Here is a 7,327-nt window from a genome sequence, read left to right as displayed (position 1 = left end):
ACGTAGTTTCTTATATGTCAGACAGCAGACTATTGATTGTTAGCTGGTCGATAGCCTAGTGTTGAAGCGAGTTGAGCCAATGTGCCGTGTTTTGCACAACTGCTTACAAGTGGGGTAGCACCAACAATGTTTACATGTACTTATGTATACGTTGGCGCACATTTCTCAAATGAGTACTCTATTTCATCAAACACACACTGCTCATATGATAAACCGTGACAACTTATGTCTTACCATGCCATATTCATGAAAAAACTAGTGAGGACGCATCAGTTTCAGCAACAATTACAATGGTTCTCACATGATTCATGGGCACACAAAAGTAGCAGCAGTTCCCATAGACTGATTCAAACAGAGTACTAGCCCCAGAGGGCTCAATAATAGGCAAGGTTCGGATAAGTAGACACAATCCAAACTAGTATTAAACACTAGCTGGGGAAACTATTTCATGCTTCATTCTAATTTGGGCTGGACACAAGACGGACCTTTCCATGAGCATCATCGAGGACGTCCGGTAGCAGCTCAATCCTGTGAACCTTCATGAAGATAACCTTGTGGCCTTGCCACTCATAAACTTGTTTGTGGAGGCATGCCACGTCATCTTCCTGCGTAAGCTTGACAAGAATAGTATGCCTCACAAATGAAGGAGTAGCTTTGAACTTCTTATGCTTCAGTACACCCTGGACAACACGCCTAACAACAGTGAGGCTGGAATACAACTCGACATCGGTATAAGCGCAAATCGCTTCCAGGATCCAACAGCCTAAGAACTCTGTTTTCCCAGTGCGTATATTCAGGTCATCCGCCTCATAGCGAGTGACATGTACAACCACACAATCCTTGTCTGCATCAGGGCTCTAATTGAAACAGAAACAAATTATGAATTACTTTCCAGTATAAGAAACACAAGTTATTTAAACCACCATGTATAGCATGGCATCGAAGCTAATAAAATTTTGCATTATTCATCACCACATACTTAGATGAAAAACCAGAATCGAGATCGGCAAAGAAGAAAATCACCTTGGGCAGCTCAGTAGGGGAGGACACACCCTCGAAGGGGGAAAACTGCTCCTTCAGTGCCATGGGGGCTGTAACCTCAAACGGGGCGTTGACCATCTCAGTAGTGGCCGTGAGCATATCTGGGGTCGGCTCAGTGGCTGCCTCCATCTTCTTGGAGCTCTCTGTCTCGTGGGGATCAGCCTCTCACGTCTGCTCCAATATTGATAGATCTTTGCCTGGTTCTCCTTGGTCCATCATGAAACTGACGAATACTAGGAGACCACTGAAAGGAAAACACAATCGCAATGACAATGAAACAAAAAAGAGAGTGATGATCGGTTACTGATTTGCAAAAGTTATTTTTTTTCTCTGAACAAAAATATACCAATATCACGGATCCGCTTACCTTCCCTTCGTTGGGAGAGAAGAAACTGGCAGATGCGAGTGTTGGATTTCTTGAAGACGGTGAGGGAGAAGGGGATTCAGCAAAGAGTGAAATGATGGTTGCTTCGTCCATCAAACTTAGACTGCGGGGAGGTGGGGTTTGTGATACGATGGCTCGTTACTGCCGCGCTATGACCGGGGTGACTCTCCTCCTGCATACTACCTTCTAATTTGGTGGATGGCATTTGGGCCCACGCGCAGCATGGCCCGCATGTCGGTGAAAAAAAGTAAAACAACATTCAGTAGAGGGAGACGTTTCGATGACCTAGGAGGAGCCAGAAGCGGTAGTGTATCCATTGTACCAGTAGTAATTATTTTTCTGGTAGCTGTAGAGTGTCTCCACTTTACTAGTACTAATTGTTTCTCTGGGCCCAAGACAAAACAGCCCATCCACCCTAGTAAATAATAAAATCAATTCAAAAGCCCATATATTTAGTTAATGAGAGGCGCTACCCACACCAGCACACCTCCCCCAAAAAACTGGGTACTCTTCTTCCTACTCATTCCCACCCACCTCACGTCAGCTCACTCCACTCGTACCCCCAAATTCCTCACCTCACTCCTATAGAAAACCCTAGCTCCCCTTCTTCCTCACTACTACAGAAAAACCCCAGCTCCCCTTCTTCTTCACTCGCACTACAACTAGTCTCGTCATTCGTTAGTATGCTCAAATCTGTGAGCGTGACGCGACGCCCTCAAGGAAAATGGAGCCGGCTGACCCCAGCGCCAAGAAGATGAGGCTCCCGCCAGTGGCGATGCCTGTTGTAGATCCTGCAGCCGTTAGCGGGGGAGAAGTGGCGACCCCGCCCCCACCGGATCCCAGGAACCCGTATAATCTCGGGTGGACCGCATCAGCGATCTCCTGGACGCCGTCCTTGGGGAGATTATCTCGCTTCTCCCCACCAAGGATTGCTGCCGCACCCACGTCCTCTCAATTCAGTGGCGCCCTCTATGTCGCGCCGAGCCCCTTAATCTCGACTGTCATCAGCTATCTCACTTCAATGATTTTGAAATCCCTAGAGCCATCATCTCCTCCCACCAGGGCTCCGTTCAAAGCCTCTGCATCCCATCATGCTACCTGAGCAAGCATACCATGCCCTGCATGGTGGACGCCTGGCTGAAATTCCCTGAATTCATAGAACTATAGCTGCTTGACTTCTACTATTCCCCTGGAAATCACCTACCAGATACCGAACGCCATCTACCTGTGCCCTCAGCACTGATGTCCATCTCGCAGTTTTCCTCCTCTCTCCACACCGCCACCTTTGCGCTATGCTACCTACCAAACAATCCGGTACTATACCTTCGACTCCCATTTCTCAAGAAACTTTCACTTGTGCGGGTTCGTATATCGGAGGCCCCATATAACAACATCATTCACTCCAGTTGCCCTGCCCTGGAGTGCTTGGTGCTTGTTTTCGCAGTTAGAATCAGTTGTCTCCAAATAAAGTCGCCTAACCTTGTAAGAATTGGAATTTCTTTTGACGGAAGGCAGCTCATTATCCAATATGCCCCTTCACTTCAAAGGTTGATCCTTGATTCTAGTTATTCACCCTCGCAAATAACCGTCCTCTCTGCGCCTAAACTGGAGACCTTGGGTGTAATACATGATCTCTATGCTCATTTCAAGTTGGTGTTTGGCTACACAGTTCTTCAGGTAATCATCTACACTTGTAACCATAAGCTGCATTTTAAATTTCTGCGCATAAGTTATATATCATCTGAGAGTACACATTTTGTACTAATATTATGTTCTATGCTCAACGAAGAGTTTCTCCATGGATAGCCTATCAATGGTGTTGGATTTCGTCAAGATCTTATATATCCAAATGAATAGTTTTGATCTGAACAAGATTATTGGCTTGCTGCAATGTTTTCCATGTCTGGAGAAGTTGTATATAAAGGTGATAATTTCACGCACATTGGAAGCCCACATATAGTGTACTAGAATTAACCGTTCAACTGTTGCTCTTTCCACACTCTTTTTTAGACCTTAACTGTTTTCAATCTTCATGTCTATTTAGGCAACATGACGGGGTAAGCAAGTTATAACCAATCGGTGGATTCGTAAGCACCGGGATTTTCTCACTTCTCATGACATTCGATTGAAGATAATAACGCTAGAACGATATGTAGCCAACCATGCAAACACTAGATTTGTCACATTCTTCCCGCTGAATGCGAGGTTACTATTGTCCATCAGGCTTAAGTTTATCAGCAGCATGGTTTTGACGGATGGGTATGTCGAAGAGGAAAAAAGGAGTTTCAGGTGGTCAAAAGAGCTTCTGAACGTGTCAGGCTTCTATTTACAACATATTGTGGTCATAATCCGGTAAATTTTACGACCCAGGATGTTCATTCTATGGACATGATCGATCCATTTGACTGTGACTGCCGAAAACAGTGCTGGAGTTAGATGTTCTTGCCCTTTTCAACCTGGGTTTTGTCTAAACCTGATGAACAATTAACCCTCATGCTATTGTAGAGTTTGTAAGCTGGAGTTAGATGTTCTTGCCCTTTTCAACTCGGCCATGACTGTCATATTTTCTTTGAAACACGGCAAATGGCTTGCCATTCGTTTAATTTAGAGTGAAATATTGTAACAAATCCCAACCAAGGGAAATAACATCACTCTCGCCGGCTGCTTGAGCTCACTGTGCATTACATATGCCAAGTGATTAGCCCCCACCAGCACCCACAAACTTATTTCGAACTAGCACACCAAATGGGCTGTAAATTTTCATAGGAAAGGTTGCATGGCAGTGACAGATTTGGATTCTGACATTTGGGACCCACGAGGAAATAGCCTATCCAAAGTGGTGTCGACTTACTAGCTAGTCAACAAATGATTCTGCCTACTAGCCGTTGGATTGACATCCAACATCCAACATCTGTCATGTATCTTATATCTCTTGTCTTCTTCCTCCAGCCGCCCAAACCAAACCACCCTGCCGGCTCTGCCTACTCCCGCCTCCCATGGCCGGCTGCGCCTCCGCCGCCCTACCATAGCCTCCAACATTGACCAGTCCCTCCCTCTATTCCCCCACACATCCTGTTATTCTCCGGCGACGTCAGCCCCAACATGCACCCTCACCCGAACCAGTCAACCCTCGTAGAGCCCCAACCCTTGTCCTCGGCCTTGGTTCGCTCGCCGTACGCGGTGCGCCACCCTCTTGCCTTGTCAACATCGTCAACAAATGAGAGGAACAAGGATATGATTGTATGTGGAGAGGATGACAGTAGGGACCCACCAGCATCATGGCAGTACACAAGCAAGTGCCTCATTATTATAAGCCCCAAAAAATGGTTGGACATCTGGGGCTCACGCCATTGTCAACATAGTCAATAAACGAGAGAATTACACAACGAGCGGCTGACACCAGGGACCCAGCAGGTCGCGCAGTTGTTATTTACTTTTTTTAGGAACAAGCAGTTGTTATTTATACTAGTTATAGCGACGGATCATGGTAACAATGGGGTTGTGCGGGGGTTGTGGCCCGTCTAGCCAAGGTTTTATTTATGTTTACCACATCATGAGCCCAGTTGTGTTTTTTCTTGCTGAAAATGGCTAGCCCAGTTCTATTTTTTAAACAAATACCCAAATGAGGCCTACTTGCTTTGTCAGCCCTGCTAGGCTACAAACTTTTCAAGACAAGGAGAGTATCATTCGGTTTGCACAGAAATGGGATGTACATTTTTAGAACACATCATACTGGGAATTAGTTTCCATTTTTTTCATTACAAGAATTTAAATTCCATTGATATTTATGCATGGACAATTATTTGGATTTTATATTTATATAAATTATTTTTCAAAATAGTTTGAATGTGACTCGATATTTCGGGATTAAAAACAGTTGGTCGCACTGAAATATGCAAAATTTTGTATAATTTTTAACTGTGGCCACAATATGGGGTGTAATGCTAACAAAAAGAAGATGGGCTCCAAAAAAATTCTAAAGAATGGGCAAATGGGCTGTAAATTATTAGAAATAATGGCAGATGGGCTGTATGTTGTTTTCCACAGATTTGAGGCTGACTTGTGCGCCTACTACATGTTGACGTGTATGCTTTCCTAAAAAATAAGGTGACACGCACGCAACGCCGTGCCAACTTAGTCAACACAGGAGAGCAGTGACGGTTGGATGTCCATCCAACGACCATCGTGCTTCTTCAATCTCTGCTCTTCCTGCTCCAGCCGCTCAAACAAGCACTGGTGGGACTGCCTGCTCCCTCCTCCCGCGGCCGGCTATGCTACCGCGTAGGCCTCACCGCCCCATCGTTCTCCCATCACTGGCCTAGCCATCCCTCTTCTCACCCACACCTGCTATTATTCTCCGGTGACGACAGACGAACCAGTAAACCCTCGCACTCCCCTCCGCATGGGAAACAACTGCCGTGTCTTCCCTGGCTCCGTGTCACTCCCTTCCTAGGCCTCGCCGTCGTCCACCGCCCTGGTGCTCTCAGCGCGGCGTGGTCAACATGGTCAATGGATGACATGCATCGGAAGTGGACTGTATGTGCAGAGGCTGACAGCTGGGTCCACGGCCGCACGCAAGGAAATGCCTCACCATAGTGGGAGGCTGACTTGTGGGTCTACTAAAATGACATGGATGGATGGCTTTGTCAACTTAGTCAATACGAACGATTCTAGCTCCAGTGATTGTACGATGTCCATCCAACGGCCGTAGTGCTTCTTCAACCTCTAGTCTTCTTGCTCCAGCCGCCCAAACAAGCATTGGCCGTGCTGCCTACTCCTGCCTCATGTGTCCGGCTGTGCTGCCACTGCTGGCCATGCCATCCCTCTATACTCACCCACACCTCATGTTATTCTTCGGCGACGGTAGCCTCACACCATAGCCAAAGCAGTCAACCGACGTACTCCCCTCCATGTGGGCATCCACTGCTGCGTCTTCCCCGGCTCCGCGTCATCCCTTTCCTAGGCCTCGCCGTCGTCCACCGCGCTGGTGCTGTCGGCGCGGCGTGGTCAATGTGGTCAATGAGTGACTTCCATTGGAAGAGTATTGTACGTGGAGAGGCTGACAACTGGGTCCACAGTCGCAGCAAGGAAGTGCCTCCTTATTAGACGCAAAATAATTATTCCTCTACCTGACAGCAGGGACCCACCGGACGGGCCACCATATTTTGCAAAAGAAAACATTTCCCCCCTAATAGCTGGGACCCACCAGCTACATCTTCGCACGCAAGGAAGTGCGTTCATATTACGAAAAAATGATTTGCCCCCCTGACTACTGGGACCCACCAGCTACATCTTCGCATGCAAGGAAGTGCTTGATAGTCGGGACCCACCTGGTCGAAGCGTACGTAGCGTTGTCATTCTGGTCGCGAACGTGTACATACATATTGGTCAATCGGTCTCTCTACAAGTATGAATCGTGGCCGAGTAAGTAGCAGCACGTGTGTCGTTGTAGAGCACCCGACATAGCAGTTCACACAGTCCCGTCTATGTCATGTATATGTGCGTATAGCCACATGGCAAAAAAACAGCCATGTACGTACATACGAGCGGGGTCTCGAGCACGTACTCGCGGACGGCCAGGGCTTGTGTACATGCAGAGGGAACAGACGGGAGCAACGGCGTCCTGTTCATCGGGCAGCAAACCGACTAGGTCGGAATGGAGAAACAACATCGTGTTCATCGGGAGGCAATGGAACGCGTGGTGTTCATCGGGAGACAACCGGCTTGGATGGAATAGCCGATGGAAACGAGGCCTGGCGTACCACAGAACGGAGGAAACGACCTTGTGTTTGACCGGACATGGTCGAAACGGGATCCTGTTCATCGGGAGGTGTTGGGGATATTACTACTGGACATAAACCGGCCAGGAGAGGCCGGGTTATCCCCATGATGATTACTTTA

Source organism: Triticum aestivum, chromosome 2A (assembly GCF_018294505.1).
Source record: "Triticum aestivum cultivar Chinese Spring chromosome 2A, IWGSC CS RefSeq v2.1, whole genome shotgun sequence".
Taxonomy (NCBI): Eukaryota; Viridiplantae; Streptophyta; class Magnoliopsida; order Poales; family Poaceae; genus Triticum; species Triticum aestivum.
The sequence above is the reverse complement of the archived record's forward strand: the minus strand, read 5'-3'. Positions refer to the sequence as shown.